The sequence below is a fragment of the Mirounga leonina genome, unplaced genomic scaffold (genome assembly GCF_011800145.1).
Source record: "Mirounga leonina isolate KUSES-001 unplaced genomic scaffold, KU_Mleo_1.0 Mir_153, whole genome shotgun sequence".
Classification (NCBI taxonomy): Eukaryota; Metazoa; Chordata; class Mammalia; order Carnivora; family Phocidae; genus Mirounga; species Mirounga leonina.
This window is the reverse complement of record NW_023270387.1, coordinates 19,787,136-19,803,739: the sequence shown is the minus strand read 5'-3', so window position 1 is coordinate 19,803,739 and position 16,604 is coordinate 19,787,136. Positions and strand designations below refer to the sequence as shown.

At 39.0% G+C, this 16,604-nt stretch overlaps 1 protein-coding gene across 2 annotated transcripts in view; it reads left to right on the top strand.

The window, feature by feature from the left end:
* SIAE (sialic acid acetylesterase) overlaps positions 1-16,604 on the top strand; it is a 102,750-nt gene that overhangs the window by 65,602 nt on the left and 20,544 nt on the right. The window lies entirely within an intron of this gene.

Sequence of the window (16,604 nt, the reverse complement as noted above, 5' to 3'; positions counted from 1 at the left end):
CCATTTTTCATCCAAATTGTCAAATTTATTTTGCATACCAGTATTTATTATATCCTCTCCTTATATTGTAGCAATATTTTATCATGAAAACATTAAATATAAAGCAAAGTTGAAAGCTTATACAGTGAACATCTGTAATATTTCTACCATTAGCATATTTTACTCTGCTTGATTTTTTTTTTTTAAGATTTTATTTATTTATTTGACAGAGAGAGACACAGCGAGAGGGAACACAAGCAGGGGGAGTGGGAGAGGAAGAAGCAGGCTTCCCACTGAGGAGGGAGCCCAATGCGGGGCTTGATCCCAGGACCCCGGGATCATGACCTGAGCCGAAGGCAGACACTTAACAACCGAGCCACCCAGGCACCCCACTGTGTTTGATTTTTTACACATCTATCTACCCATCCCTCTATCTACCCATCAATCCATGTTTTTTTCTGGGTACATGTCAAAGTAAATGGCAAATATTCACATACTTCTCTAAATACTTCACCATGCATATCACTAATTATACTTAAAATATGTTTACAGTTTGTTTCTTTTAAGGTAAAATTTACGTACAATGATGCACAAAGCTTAAGTGTGCATACACAGAATTTGACAAATGCATACACAGGTATAATCCACACCTACTCAAGATTAGAACGTTCTCATCACTCCAGAAAATTCCATTTTATTCTTTTTTAAGGATCCCAATTTTCTGGTGAAAACCCCCACACTTTCATCTAATTCATCCATCCTCTATTTTCTTGATCATATTAATCAGAATTGTTTTAAAATCCTTGTTGCCAACTCCAGAATTGGGATGATCTGAAGATCTGCTTCTACTGTCTCCTTTTTGCAAATGGTCTTACCTCCTTGTCATTTTTGCACTATATGCTGAACATTGTGGATAAAAGAACTAACTGTAAGAACCAGAGATGGCTCTAGATGATGCTCTCTTTTGCCAGAGATGTTTCCCCTTTCTTTTGTTAGGTACAGAGGGTAAGATGCTCATCACTGAATCCGATCAGGGACTGAGCTGAGTTAGGTCAGTGCTGGAGTTTTAATAAGATTCATTCCACAACTTAATTTTTTCTGATCTTAGAGCCTGATCTTTCCAGATTTTTGATGGGGAGTCTGTTGGGTCTTTGTCTCTTAATCTCTGGAAGACTGGAGAGGTTCTATTATCCTCTTTAGAGGATTTCAGCTTAATTCTTTCGCCTCCCACTGCATGTAGTTAGTTTCACAATATGGCCCCTGTTTTGAAGGAGAGACGGGTTGGGTGAGTTTGTATCAGTGAGTTGAATGCAGGCTCCTTCCCTGTGCAGTGTTTTTGTTTCCTAAATACCGCAGAGTGTAGGAGATTTCACTGTTGGTCTAGTCCAGGGTGAGTTGGCACCCACAAGCAGAAAATTCCTCCAGGGTAAAAATTCCTGGACATTGTCCTCTTACCTCGAAATGGGTCTGTCCCTTCTGGAAGTTTAATTCATCTTGTCCTCATTTCTTCCATAGCTTCCTGATATCCTGATTAAAAAAGTATAATTTTATAGTTAATATAGCCTTTTATTCCCTGCCATGACATACTGCACTTTACCCAAAAGTCTATGTACTAGAATTTTAATATTCATAAGTGATTTTGTGTTTCATATCTCATTTTCTTTCTTTTTTTTTTTTTTAACTCAGCCCTGTGCCTCTAAAGTCAATTCATGTTGCTATGTTCACAGCTAATCTGTTGTTTTTACTGCTGCAAAATATTTCATTTTACCTCCTCATTTGCTTGTTGATGAACACACATTTTGCTTGTACTCCTTGTGCCACAGAAAATGTACATTTCCCCTTGTGGTCCTTCAAGAGAATTCCATTGGGATATATATGGAGGACCTGGAAGTTTTAGGTCATAGGGCAGCATATAGTTACCTCGTCTTTTTTTTTTTTTTTAATAGTTACCTCGTCTTAAGTCATATCATATTGCTCTCTAGAATGGCTGCGGCTCATAAAGTTTCTCACATTTCCACATCTTCACTGATAGTTAACACCATTCGACTTTAAAATTGTGTCAGTCTTATTGAATATAATAAGTATAGGTTCTCAAAATGTTGTCCAGGAACCCCTGAGAGTATCTGAGGAGCTTTTAAGGGGTCCATAAGGTCAAAACTATTTTCATACTAATATTAAGACACTATTTGGTCTTTTAACTCCCATTCTTGCAGGACAGTGTAGTGGTGTTTTCCAGAGGCTGCATGATATGTGGTATTTCAATGGCTTCTCCTATAGCAAGCAATCCAAGAGGGAACAATCTGAGCATGAATGCATCAAACCCATAGAATAATCTCAGAGGTTTTGCTCAGGGCTTTGGACTCGCCCTCTCTGACGCTGATGTGGAGGATGCTGGAGAGAAAAGGCATAGGAAACAAAGATTGTTAATAGCGACGACAACATTGAATTAAGCCGAAAAGAAAATTGTCACGTCAATATCATGCATGCTAGTATATGGGAGAAGCAATGGCTGATGAATAACTCACAAAAGGACAACTTTAATACCAGGCACGATGTCTATTGTCGAACCAATCAACCCCGTTATAAATACCACAACTACCAGCTGGGATCTGGCTTGATGAGACCTGATGACAGCATGCTGTGGTCAGCGTGTAACCCCAGCCACTGACAAACACAAGCTAGGAACAGAGCTGTGACATGCTGTCCTCAAATGGTGTCTCGGACACAAAGTTCATCGGTACCTTAGGGGTAATCATAGAGCAGTTGCCGAGATCCATAAATTACAAGTTTCTGATGAAGTAGTACACGGGAGTGTGAAGCTGAGAAGTAGGAAATATTAGAGCAATCAAGACCAGGCTCCCCACCATGGTGCTCTCTAGTAGAGGGCCTGGAGCCCTGGCTGCCTTCTGCAGCCCCTGAGAATGAACTCTGTCCCTGTAGAGGTATGTTGTGCAGCAATTCTCTTCCCGGTAGGAGGCCAGGTATGAGCATCTGCCCCCACTGAACTGTGTTTTACTCTTCTCACTACACTCAATGTTTGTTAGGAGTCAGATGAGCTGGGCAGTGTTTCAGAGATCAGCATGGTTAGAGGAAATGGCCAAGGCCTGGAGTTTTTAGGCCTACAGCCTTTTTCATACATTTAGAGATAAAGCTTTTTGTGTTGCATTTCTTGGGTCTGGATGTGTATTTTGCTTCAGAAATTTAATCTCCTTTTTCATAGAGGCAATCCCAAAATATTCACCAGAACATGATAATGTAAAGCTGACATTATCCCAAATCCAGGGAGTACAGCGTGGTGTGGTTATAGTTATACCATGTACTGAATGACAAGTCCTGTCCTTATCTACAAAGTGAGAAGTCAAAATATCAACTCTTAAGGTGTTCTGTAAACCCAAAATGGGATAATGCATATGGAAATATTTTTTTCAAATGCTCAGTTGCTATAGAAATATGAATTGCCATCAGGCAGCTGGAAATTGACTTTAGATTTTTCCTGGACCTGAAGCTCTATGATCCAATACAGCAGGAGAGGTTAGTTACCAGCTAAATCAGAGGGCAGTAGTTGGGGTGACAGTACCATGTGGTCAAAAAGGGGTACAGTCTGCACTCTGACAAGCCATGCATATCAGTATTTTTTTTTTTTTATGTTCAATTAGCCAACATGGGTGATGGGTATTAAGGAGGGCATGTGTGGTTACGCATATCAGTATTAATGGAGATCGACTCACTGAATTTTATTTATTTATTTTTTAAGATTTTATTTATTTGACAGAGAGAGAGCACACAAGCAGGGGGAGCAGCAGAGGGAGAGAGAGAAGCGGCTCCCCACTGAGCAGGGAGCCTGATGCGGGGCTCGATCCCAGGACCCTGGGATCATGACCCGAGCTGAAGGCAGACGCTTAACCGACTGACCCACCCATGTGCCCCGACTCACTGAATTTTAATGCACCCAGTTGTAGAAGTTAGAAGACCATGAAGAAACTGTTTTACATGCTTGCATGTGGTATATGCATGATGTAGCCAAAATGAAGGAAAGAAATAAAAAACAAGGAATTGTATATATCCATAAAAAAGATGTAAATTATCACATTTATCTGTGAAAAATTATATATGCTTGTGAGTGTATGTATTGAAAACTGTAAAAAAGCAGAAAAGAAGTAGAATATAGTACTTTGTGTATTTATGCCAGTAACTAGATTTTCTTTGTACATGAAACTGAATCCAAATTGGTAGTTGGGTTAAGCCTCATGATGCTGGAAAGTCAGCATCTATGACTCCCTACAGTGTTCCATTAAAGAAAGATTAGATTATATCAACTGAGAATTTTCTAGCTTGAAAAATTCAGGAATCAGAATAATTTTATAGCTTAAAAATTGGGTAGATTAGGCTTGGAATATAGCTTATCTCAATAAAATTGGGAAAAAAGATGAGTTCTATCTTTTGTCTGTACTCAGAGGAGCTCAGGGAAATTCAGGTTAGGTCAGGGTTAGAAGTAGGTGAAGCCAGAAATAGAACATAATATGTTCACAGATCAAAAGAAAAATGATTTGAGTGGGGAACCAGATCCCCCTCCTCTGTGTATCCTTTCTATTGGGGTCCCAAGAAGTCTGTCCTTAAATTCCCGTCTTATGTCATACTCCACCCCTCAGAGTGATTAAGAAGAGGCACATAGAAAGTCACGGGGACAGCATTCACTCTAGAAAAAAGAAAACAGAACCAGGAAAGAAACATACTCATAGTACAGTAAACATTAAGTATTGAGAAATTCAAACTGTGATGTACCTATGTTGGGGGGATAGGAGAGAAGAATTGGGGGGTTCAGCGAGTATAAGAGAACTAAATCCAAATCAAATCTAATTCCCTTAGCAAATAACTCATAATAACTATAATGAATTAGAAACTATTCTGGGCCCTGAATTAGCAAATAATGTCTAAATTATGTCTAAATAATTGAGTGAATCAACAAAAGCACTGTAAGCATATTATTTAAGTCTGTTTTCCATCTTGACTGTGTGACCCTGAGCGAGTTATATGACCACAGGAAGCCTAGACTCCCTTAGCTAGAGCTTGGGAATTATTATAGTAGCTACTTCATAGGATCGTGAGGTTTAAATCACCGTGGGACCTGGTAAATAGCAAGTGTCCAATAAATGTTAACTCTTGTGTTGTTTATTATTATTATTATTATTATTATTATTACATGCTCACATCATGGTATTTAACCAAAGCGCTAGTATCCCCACAGTGGCAAAGCACTCAAATCTTAGACATGTTTTCTAGAAGCGTGCATCCTCATTGTTGGGAATCTAAACTGACAGACATCTGTGTCTAAGATTTATTTCCTAAAATAAAAATAATTTAAATTCTAGTTACTTTAGTTGCTTTACTTATATAATTAATGCTATTTGCATAATTCAGTAGAGTTTATGCATTCCTTTCACACATTTAAATCATTTAATCCTCATAAAAATCTTGGGGGCAGATGGTACTTATTAGCAGGAATTATAATATGTTTTTTATTGGTGAAGAAACTCAAGAGCAGATAGATTAAGAGATTTGCCCAAGGTCACAGAACTGAGAGATGACTTGGAACTTGAAACCAAAGAACTTTTTTTCCCTTGCCTCTAGTTCCGTGGTTCTTAACGTGTGGTTCTCAGATCAGCACCATCAGCACCCCCTGGGAATTTGTAATATAAACCTTGGGCCCCACCCAGATCTATCAAAATTCTGGAGATGAGGCCTGCAATCTGAGTCTTAACTTTTCTAGGCGATTCTGATGGACATGAACATTTGACAGCCACTGTGTTCTAAGTTCGTAGCCTTTTAAATATGTACACCTGTGTCTCTCAGGCACTTTATTCTTGATGTCTTGCTATTAGCACAGCACAGGGAAAAAGAGGAATGCTGTATTAGTATGATATATATATTATATATATATATTTAATCTTCCAGGAAACTAAAGCTCAAAAAGTTACTCAAATTACCAGGTAGCTAGTAAGAGACGGAACTGGGCCTGGGACCCAGGACCTCTGGCCACCAGCCCGTCCTGTAACACACTGTTTTGCTAGAACAGACTTTTTGTTGGACTTTATTTATTTTTAAAGATTTTATTTACTTACTTGAGAGAGAGACAGAGATAGCGAGAGAAAGCAGGAGCGGGGAGGAGAGGGAGAAGCCGGGTTCCTACTGAGCAGGGAGCCTGATGTTGGGCTCCATCCTAAGACCCCGGGATCATGACCTGAGCCAAAGGCAGACGCTTAACCAGGCGCCCCTGGACTTTATTTTTTAAAGTAAAATTGATTTACTGGATTTCTGGAGATAAACAGGAGAGGGATCTTATTACTGTGTTTCATAAGCATATTTTTTTAATTTCAAAAGCAATATGAAAAAAGTGATAAAATGTAAGAAAAAAATGAGAAATTAAAAACACCATATTTCCTCTAATAATGACCATTCTTAACTACTTAATGTCTACCTTCCAGATATTTTTGTATGGATATATGTGCCTTTTTTTCTTGAAATGAGACCATATTATAGACACTGTTTATAACTTAACCTCTTTGTGTTGCATTTAAAAATACATGGTTTCATATGATTCCCTCCACCCCTCTCCACTAACAATGCCTGCCTTAAACGTGTTCCTCTAGGCTTGGCTTCAGATTTCACTAGTAAAGACAGGGAAACCCACTTTGTATCATAAGCTTTATACCTTAAATTATGGTGCAGAAATGGCACCCCATTTATTCATAAATATAACTCCTTGAGTTGTGTGTATTATCCCATTTTAAGATAAGGGATTTAAAAGTCAGAGAGAGGTTAATCAACTTTGCCACGGTCGTTCAGCTAAGAAGCGGCAGAGGCAGAATTTGTACTGAGATCAGACTGATTCCAAAGTATATGGTCTGAATAATTAGCAGGGCCATATAATTTATCATTGAACTAGGATATATCTGAGAGGGAAAGAGATGATTCTAGAGTGATGTCAGCAGAAATGGCAGAGTAGGGGGCTCCCCATGTCCTTTCATGCACAAAAGCAATAAATAAACTGACAAAAGACTTTTGAAATTAACTTTCTAGGAACTTTGGATACTAACCAAAAGTTTGTAGCAGCAACCAGAGACACACAATTAATGGAAATGAGCTAAATCTCAGTAGGACAGCTTTGTGGCATTTTACTTTATCCTGGATGCATCTCCTGCTCCCCGCTGGGTGTTGGCCTTGAAGACCGCAGCCTGCATTGCTGATATAAGAACCAGGACTGGAGGGAGCGTAACAGACCCTAATTCTCCAAGAATTATGGTTATTTGTTTCGACCCCTCTGGTGGTCCTCTGAAAGGCGAGCTCAAAGGGCTTGCCTCTACTTCACTTAACCTGGACTTCTCCCAGGGCCGAGGCGGCTGTAGGGGGAGGAAGACATGTATGAATAAATGTTTAAAGGCAAATGCATCAGTGACTGCAAGGATAACAGTTGGGGCAAACAATAGATGAGTCATAAAACTTGGGAAGAAAGACTAGGGAATGAGATGTTTTGGGAAATAGGGGCTTTGAAAAGCTCCCATGTATTCCTGAGAATCTAGAAGACCACATGCATGTCCAGCACGGGCACATGCTCAGAACAGATCTGAGAAGACCCTAAGTTCTTACCTCTGACTGACCTTCAGGCAGCGTTATTTATAAAGTGGGAATAACCCAAGTGTCCATCAACAGATGCATGGATGGATAAAGGAAATGTAGTATATCCATACAATGGAATATTATTCAGCCACAAAAAGGTTGAAATATCGACACATGCTACAACATGGATGAACCTTGAAAACATTACACTGTGGGAAAGAAGACAGACATAAAAGGCCACATGTTGCACAATTCCACTTATATGAAATGACCAAATCGGGCAAATCAATAGGGACAGAGAGCAGATTAGTGGCTGCCAGGGGCTGAGGGAAGGTGGGAGTAGGGAGTGACTGTTTATGATTGCACAGCATTGCAAATGTACTAAAAAACCATAGTATATACAACCGAAAATGCTTAAAATGGTGAATTTTACCTCAATAGAAAGTAAAAATAAAATAAAACAGAAAACAAATAAGCAGGTGGCTCTAATAGCTTTGAGATGCCTTTGAAATGCCTCCATGGCAACAGTCTCTGAAGAGACATCAAGTCAGAGGAACTTCTCCTAGGGTCACATCATCCAAGCAAGAGCCCTCAAAGGTTCTTAGAGAAAACTCAACTTTTAATGAACCCCTGAGGTCTGATTTGTGTTCAAGTCCCAAGGAGACTGTGCCTTATGGGGCTTATGTGAAGTTTGTGATAATGAATTGTTTTTCTCTATTTGTAAATTTTGTGCAGTGGGACTGAGGAGATAGCTTGGGATTTATTAATGATACTGAAGGATGTAGAAAAAAAATTTTTTTAAAGATTTTATTTATTTATTTGACACACAGAGAGAGAGCACAAGCAGGGGGAACAGCAGGCAGAGGGGGAGGGGGAGGGAGAAGCAGGTTCCCCCCCAGAGCAGGGAGCCCGATGTGGGACTCGATCCCAGGACCCCCGGATCATGACCTGAGCCGAAGGCAGATGCTAAACTGATTGAGCCACCCAGGTGTCCTGGATGTAGAAAAATTCTAAGCAAAAATCTGTAAATAAGATACCAACCAGCACTGCTGAGTCTTGGTTGAATAGGGGCCACAAAGAAAAATAAGCAATCATTGATCAGTGTGAATATATGCTCATCAACATAAAAGGCCTTGAAGAAGATGGGTTTTGGTGTTTGTGCTATAATTTCATAATTTCTCCAAGGGAACTCCAGCCCTTAACTCTGACCAAAAATACATCTAACTCACCAACTTCCTGAGACTTGAATTTCCCCAAATTGAGATTTATTGGCTAAAAAGTCTGTCCTCATTAAAATAAAAATGTACCTAATAAGGAATGTAGAGTACGGATGGTCACATACCAACTGTATTAGTCCTTGAAGGAATGAGTTTATCAGATCTCTTCCTAAAGCCAGTTACACAAGGAATGGAATTTAGAGCAGCCAGGGCTGGGTGTTTAAGAACAGAATTGGGTACCTATATAGGTACTTTCATTATATGACTTGTGATTTCTTAAAATGCCCAGAAAGTCTTTTGCTCCTCTAATCTCTATGTCTAAAATTTTCTTCTTTAAATCCAGTGCTTAAGGTATGGTTACTAAAATGCATGACAAAAATGTATTTCTTGGGAGGGATGTTTCATTGAGCTATGTTTACCCAACAGGACATCAGAATAACTGATATTACCAAGCACAATTTAGCCATGTCTTTTTCAAGTATTTGTTCAATTACAATGAGGCCCAATCTCACCATCTTACTTAAAATTGTAGCCCATTTCCCTCCCTTTCGATCATCTTTCCTTGCTTTATTTTTAAGGATATAAAAAATTGTGAAAAATATCTTTTATATTTATCCACATATAATTTTAAGTGCTCTCTAAGTTTACATTTATATTATATATACAAGGTTACTTTTTACAATTTCAGGGGCTCCCCAAATTATCTTTGTCATTCTGCCTACAGAAATTCCCCTAACATTTCTTTTAGTGCAGTCAGCTGACAACAGAATTTCTAAGCTTTTGTTTGTATGAAAAAATCTTGATTCCACCTTCAATTCTGAAAGATACTTCCACTGAATACAGAATTCTAGACTGCTAATTGTTTTCTTTCTGCACTGTAAAGATGTTATTCCATTACCTTCTTGCTTGCATTGTTTCTGATGAGAAATCTGCAGTAATTCTTATCTTTGGTCCTCTGTATATAATGTGCTTTTTTTCCTTTGGCTGCTTTTAAAATGTTCTCTTTATGATTGTTATTTAGCAATTTGATTATGGTATAAATTTGTGTGGTTTTATTTGTGTCAATTCTGCTTGTAGATTAAGTGAGCCTCTTGGATACATGGGTATATAGTTTTCATCTAATTTGGAAAATTTTCAGCCATTATTTTAAAAAATATCCCCCCCCCCCCCACTTCTCTTGCTAGGACTGAAACTACACCTGTTAGACTGCTTGCTATTGTTCTAAAGATTACTGAGGTTCTATTAACTTGTATGTCAGTCTTTTTTCTCTCTGTCTTTCTAGAGAGTTTCTGTTGCTATGTCTTCAAGTGCCTTGATATTTTCTTCTGCAGTATATAATCTGATGTTAATGCAATCGATTATTTATTCCTCTTCAGATATTTATATTTAAGTTTCTAGATGTTCCATTTGTTTTTTTATACCTTCAATTTCTTTTAGCATCATGTTCATTTTTTCTTTAAATTATTGAGCATATTGAATATATTTATAACAGTTAATTGTAAAGTCCTTATCTGCCAATGCCATCATCTCTGTCACTTCTGGGCTGTTTCTGTTGACTTATTTTCCTCTTGGTTTTGGATCACATTTTCTGCTTCTTCCATATCTAGTGTATTTTATGTTTATTGCATTTCTTTAAAGTGTATTGGGCTTTCTTCTGGCAGGCTTTCTTTTAAAGTTTGGATTTTAAGCTTTTCTAGATACATCTAAAATAGCCTATGGTATTCCCCATGTATTTATTGAAATCTCTTCACTCTGTCTGGCAGGAATTCAAATGATCCCAGGCTGCATCAGCTCTGGGAATTATTCTGCTTAATACTCTCTGGTAATTGGTTTTGTCCAAGAAGTGTTTTTTTTCCCCCTTCCCTCCCTTCCCCCCAGACCTGGCCTCATGGAATTTAACTGTACTCAGATATGGCACTGAACCAAAGTCTCAAGTGGACCTCTATGCAGGTTTCTGGAGCTCCCCTGTGCAAGCTCTCTCTATTCCAGTATCCTACTCCACAGACTCTAGCTGCTTTGGGCTCCCCAACTGCTAGCATCTGTCTCTGCAGTTTAGCACAACTACCAGGCTGTGTTTGCTTTGCTTTCCCTGCACCCCTGTTTGGAAATTGCCTCTAGGAAGAAAGTCAGGGTGATCACATTTATTCTCCGCCCCCCCAGCTTTTTTCCTGGAACTAGATTCTTCTGCTGTTTTTGGTTAACATCTGAAAACAGTTGTTTCATATATTCTAATTTTCTAGTTTAAGGCATAGGGCAAGTCTGAACACTATTACTCCCTCATGGTTCAAAGAGGAAGTTGCAAACCCACTTTTTCTTGAAGTATCTTTTCTGTGTACTTTTCATGAAAATTCTTATATGAGAAAAGTTGAGCATATTTTCATGTGTTTAAAAGCAATTAATATTTGAAATCTCTATTCATGTCTTTTGTCCATTTCCCTTGGGTTGTAGGTCTTTTTATTCTCAATTTTAGAAGCTCTTTATATTATAGACTTTAGCTTTTTGTCTGAGATATAAATATATACATTTGAAATTTCCACTGTTTATGGTGTGAGAAATGGATCTAATTTTATTATTGTTCATATGGCTATCCAGTTGTACCATCACTATTTAAAAAAATGGAAACTCATCTTTTTTCTACTGACTTGAGATGTTACCTTCATCAAATATTAAATTTCTACTTGTTCTCAAGTCCATATGCAAGTTTTATATTCTACTTCAGCCATTTACCATTTTCTTCATGTGCTATTATAGAAGCTTTATAATGTCTCCATATCTTAGGGTTGGATTTTACACATTGTGCATTCCCCCCCAATCACACCCCACCAGGATTTTCCATGCTATTCTTGTTTATTTATTCTTTCTTATAAACTTTATAATCAGTTTGTATTATCCAGAAAAAACCCGAGACTATATTTATTGAGATCATGTTACATTTATAAGCAGACTTAGAATTGATATATTTTGGTTGAGTCTTCTAATCCAAGAACATGGAATGTTTTCCTGTTTGTTAGATCTCATTTGTGTCCTAAGTATGTTTATATCTTTAGCCATATAGGTTTTATAAAGTTCTTGTTGGATTTTTACCTAGGAATTTTATTTTATTTTTCTATTATAATGAGATCTATTATTGTATGTTCCAACAGGTTACTATTTGTATATGAAGTATTTTTTATTTTATTCCTGCAATTTTATTGGTATTATTTTTAGTATACTTTCATTAATTCTTTTGAAGTTTTCAGATATATAATAATGTCATCTGCACATACAGATGGTTTTGCTTCTTCCTTTCAGATTCTTTTGCCTCTAATTCCATTCTCTTGCCTAATGGCATTTTCTCTTCCCTCCTATACAATATTAAGTACAGTGGGCATCTTCTTGGTGTAGGTTTTAATGGGAATGTATTAGTTTGCTAGGGCTGCCATAACAAAATAGTATTGACTGGGTGACATAAACAACAGAAATTTATTTTGTCACAGTTTTGGAGGCTAGAAATAAAGATCAAGATGTCAGCAGGTTTGATTTCTCCTGAGGCCTCTCTACTTGGCTTGCAGATGGCTGTCCTCTTCCTGTGCCCTCACATGGTTTTCCCTGTGTGTACACATCCCTGGTGTCTCTCTTGGTGTCCAAATTTCCTCATTTTATAAGGACACCAATTGGATGAGGTGTTGGATTAGGGCCCACCCTATTGCCTCATTATAAGTTAATTACCTATTTAATGGCCCTTTTTCCAATACAGTCATTAGGTCTTCAACATATGAATTTGGAGGGGGTGGGGCACAATCCAGCTTATAACAGCAATGAATATTTTTACATTAAGAATGTTTTCAATTCATCTGAAGAATTGTCTATCAATTTCTATTTAATACTTAGACATAATGAATGGGTATTGAATTTGGTAAAATGCTTTTTCATGTGCTCTTGGCCCCACCTCATCACATCCCCTCAGGTATTTCGAATCCTGAAAGTTCCATTTTCTTCCTTGTACCTTCAATATTCTCTTCCTACTACCTCTTTTTCTCAGTGTACAAGCATAAGCACAGCTTCATTACACTAAAAATGTTCCTCCCAATACCCTTTCCCTCTCTTTTTCTTCTATTGTAAAAAATTTAAAACAGTGATGTATACTTACTTACACCTTCCATTTATGTCTACATTCAAGGGCTGGTGTTCATTTTTAGATGTTATGCCATTCCTTGTCCATCTCTCTCTCTTTTTTAATTTTTTTAATTTTTTAATTTTTTATTTTTTTAAAAGATTTTATTTATTTATTTGACAGAGAGAGAGATAACGAGAGCAGGAACACAAGCAGGGGGAGTGGGAGAGGGAGAAGCAGGCTTCCTGCAGAGCAGGGAGCCCGATGTGGGACTCGATCCCAGGACCCTGGGATCATGACCTGAGCCGAAGGCAGACGCTTAATGACTGAGCCACCCAGGCGCCCCCATCTCTCTCTTAATAGCCAGTGCACCTCTGTGCAGATGTACCTGTAAATCAAAATCTGGGTTTTCTATGCGTTTTTGAATAGCTGTCTAATTGTCAAGTCTTTCCTGGGCTAGAGGGAGCTCCTGAGCAGGATCTTTGATTTCTGTCCTTGAACTTTAGGGATGTTGCCACCAGGTGGCAGTAGCTAAAGGGATCATCCAGTCTGAACTGATATTGACGATGTTTAGGCCTTTGTTGATTTTTAAACACCATCTTCTACTTCTTTTTAATGGAAATATAAAAATGTATATAAATATGTATTCAAATATGTATATATATATTTATATATGTATATATATTTACATTTTATATATACACATATACATATATAATTTATTTAATGGAGGAATGTATATACATATACATAGTAAAATAGTGTGTGTGTATACTATATACTATATATATATACTTTTTAAAAATTTTATTTATTTTATTTTTTTTTAAGATTTTATTTATTTGACAGAGAGAGACACAGTGAGGGAGGGAACACAAGCAAGAGGAGTGGGAGAGGGAGAAGCAGGCTTCCCGCTGAGCAGGGAGCCCGATGCGGGGCTCGATCCCAGGACTCTGAGATCATGACCCGAGCCGAAGGCAGACGCCCAACGACTGAGCCTCCCAGGTGCCCCTATATATATATACTTTAAAAAGTAAAATGAAAGCAAGCACTAGAGTTTGTCATGTGATAAATGTTATAACCCTGTCCAATATCCAGATCTATAAGTTGTGTTACTGAATTTTGGTCGTCTTTGAAGAGAGCCAGTGTGAGGATTCCTGCGTAGCACCCACTAAACGGGGGAGGGGACAGGGTAGGCACCTGCCTCCATTGTTCTTGAGATAAGCAGTGCCAGGGTTGAAGTGAAATTGTGCATGGTAGCAGTTAAAGTGTGCTTCATGTATGATCTCAAAGGCCATGATTTCCTTTTCTATAGTATCTAGGAGAGTATTTGAAGGAACCACCTCTTGATTACTACTTAGGCCTCTAATTTATCTACATGTAAAATAAAACTCTTTAAAATATCATCTTATGGCTGGGTGCCTGGCTCGGTTAAGCATATCTGCCTTTAGCTCAAGTCATGATCCCAGGGTCCTGGGATCGAGTTCCGCATCAGGCTCCCTGCTCAGCTGGGAGTCTGGTTCTCCCTCTGCCTGCCGCTCCCCCTGCTTGTGCTCTTTCTCTCTCTCTTTGCCAAATAAATAAATAAAATAAAAAAAATCATCTTATGACCACAATGATACAAAGGATATTTTCCTTCTTCATTTGGAGAGGAGCCTCTGGGAACAGCCTTAACTGGAAATCATGGTCTTTAGCTCAGAATTCCTGCCAGGCTAACAAAAAAAATAAAGGGACTAGTCTCTTCTTTTCCTGGAATAGCAGGGAAAAGCAGGATCTAGGTTCAGGACTGCTCTTTCCTCCATTATCTGAGCATTTTCCCTTCTAGGAGCAGGAGAGAAGGGACTGTAAGACCCAGCTTTGATGTCATCATTGGGACAGTGGCTGCATTCCATGTCTCTTGGTATCCTTCCCAAACTAGAGTCCCACAGTGGAATGTTTTGGATGTGGATTTTGGTTTGGATTTGTCCCCTCCTCTTGTTTGGAGAATTTCTATCTCCAAATCAAGAAAATGTCTAGTTTCCATGCAAAGGAAGAGGAGCGAGGTAGTAATGGCTATCCTTTCTTGTCCCTTTCCACACTTAAGTGTGCTCTTCCCTTTTAAATTCATCTGCAGGCCTGAAGTGTCCACACGTCCTCAGCCCCAGGGCATAGCTCCAGTCCAAGCGGGGCGGTGCTAGACTGTGCGCCAGAATCCAGGACTGACAGCATCTCAGAGAGATTGAGTAGTTGCCCAGGCTACTCATAACTTGGCCTTGAACCAGGTTCAAAGACTGAGACCTGGGAAGACCTCCTCCCTTTGTAGTTGTCAGGCTTAGTATCTTTATTTCAGGTTTTCATTCACTTTATCTCTGTAGGTATCATCTCTGATGGGGGCAGGTCCAAAGTTTCACTACCTACAGATTCCATTTAAAACTGGTCATGGGCGCCTGGGTGGCTCAGATGGTTAAGCGTCTGCCTTCGGCTCAGGTCATGATCCCAGGGTCCTGGGATCGAGTCCCGCATCGGGCTCCCTGCTCCTTGGGAGCCTGCTTCTCCCTCTGCCTCTCTCTCTCTGTCTCTCATGAATAAATAAATAAAATCTTAAAAAAAATAAAAAAATAAAAAATAAATAAAACTGGTCACAAAACAAACAAACAAAAACCTGGTCACTCTCTCTTCTTTCCTTTTCACCCTTCCCCACTTCTTCAGCATTCATTCTCTTTTTAAAAAGATTTATTTATTTTAGAGAGAGAGAGCATGAGAGAGCATGAGCAAGGCGAAGGGCAGAGGGAGAGGAAGAGAATCTTAAGCAGACTCTGCACTGAGTGAGGACCCTGATGTGGGGCTCAGTCCCACGACCCTGAGATCGTGACCTGAGCTGAAATCAAGAGTTGGACACTTAACTGAGTGAGCCACCCAGGCACCCCAGCATTCATGTTCTTCATAAATTCTCTTGGAACTTGAGTGTAGGGTAAACCATCCAATTGAGTGTGCTGTTTTCTACTGGGACTCTGAACGACATTGTCTTAGTTTTCTGGGCAGGCCCTCAATTTCCTTGACCTAGACTCTAACCTTACCTCTTGGCTAGTCTCCTCTGTGGGAACTGTTTTATTTCCCACCAGCCACTGATTGTGGCCCTACTATGTATGAAAAGATCACCAGGACGCAGGAAAATGATTCCTGCCTACCTTCCTGCCTTTGCTTTTCTAGCTCCTGTGCCTTATTCACCCATGGCTAGGACTCTCTATGCTCCCTGCCTCACCAAATACCAGATTTGCTCTGCCCTATGGATCCTGTGCACTAAGTCAGGTCTTATATACTTGCCTGCCCCAGCAGCCCACAGGAAGGACAGGACACAGGGAAGCCAAAGACCTTAAGACTGATAGGTGCACATCTCTCTGCTACCCTCCCCCCACAAAGAGCTCCTCTCCCAAAAGAGCTCCCAAATTGGATTGGGAATTCTTTGGGTTGCTCTTGACTTGAGACACACTTTGTATATTTACCCCAAATTGCACATGGGTTCCCAGAAACAGATCCAAACTCTGACCAGTGGAAAGAAATGGCTAGGCTAAAAGGGAAATAGTCTTTTAAAGAGGTTGTATCTTACGATTTCTCAATTATTTCTTGGGGGTAGTTAAAAATTAAAGGTATGTCTCAGTAGTATCAGTATTGAACTATATTTAGTGGAACTTTTTAAGGGAGTCTTTAAGATGTGGCAAGGA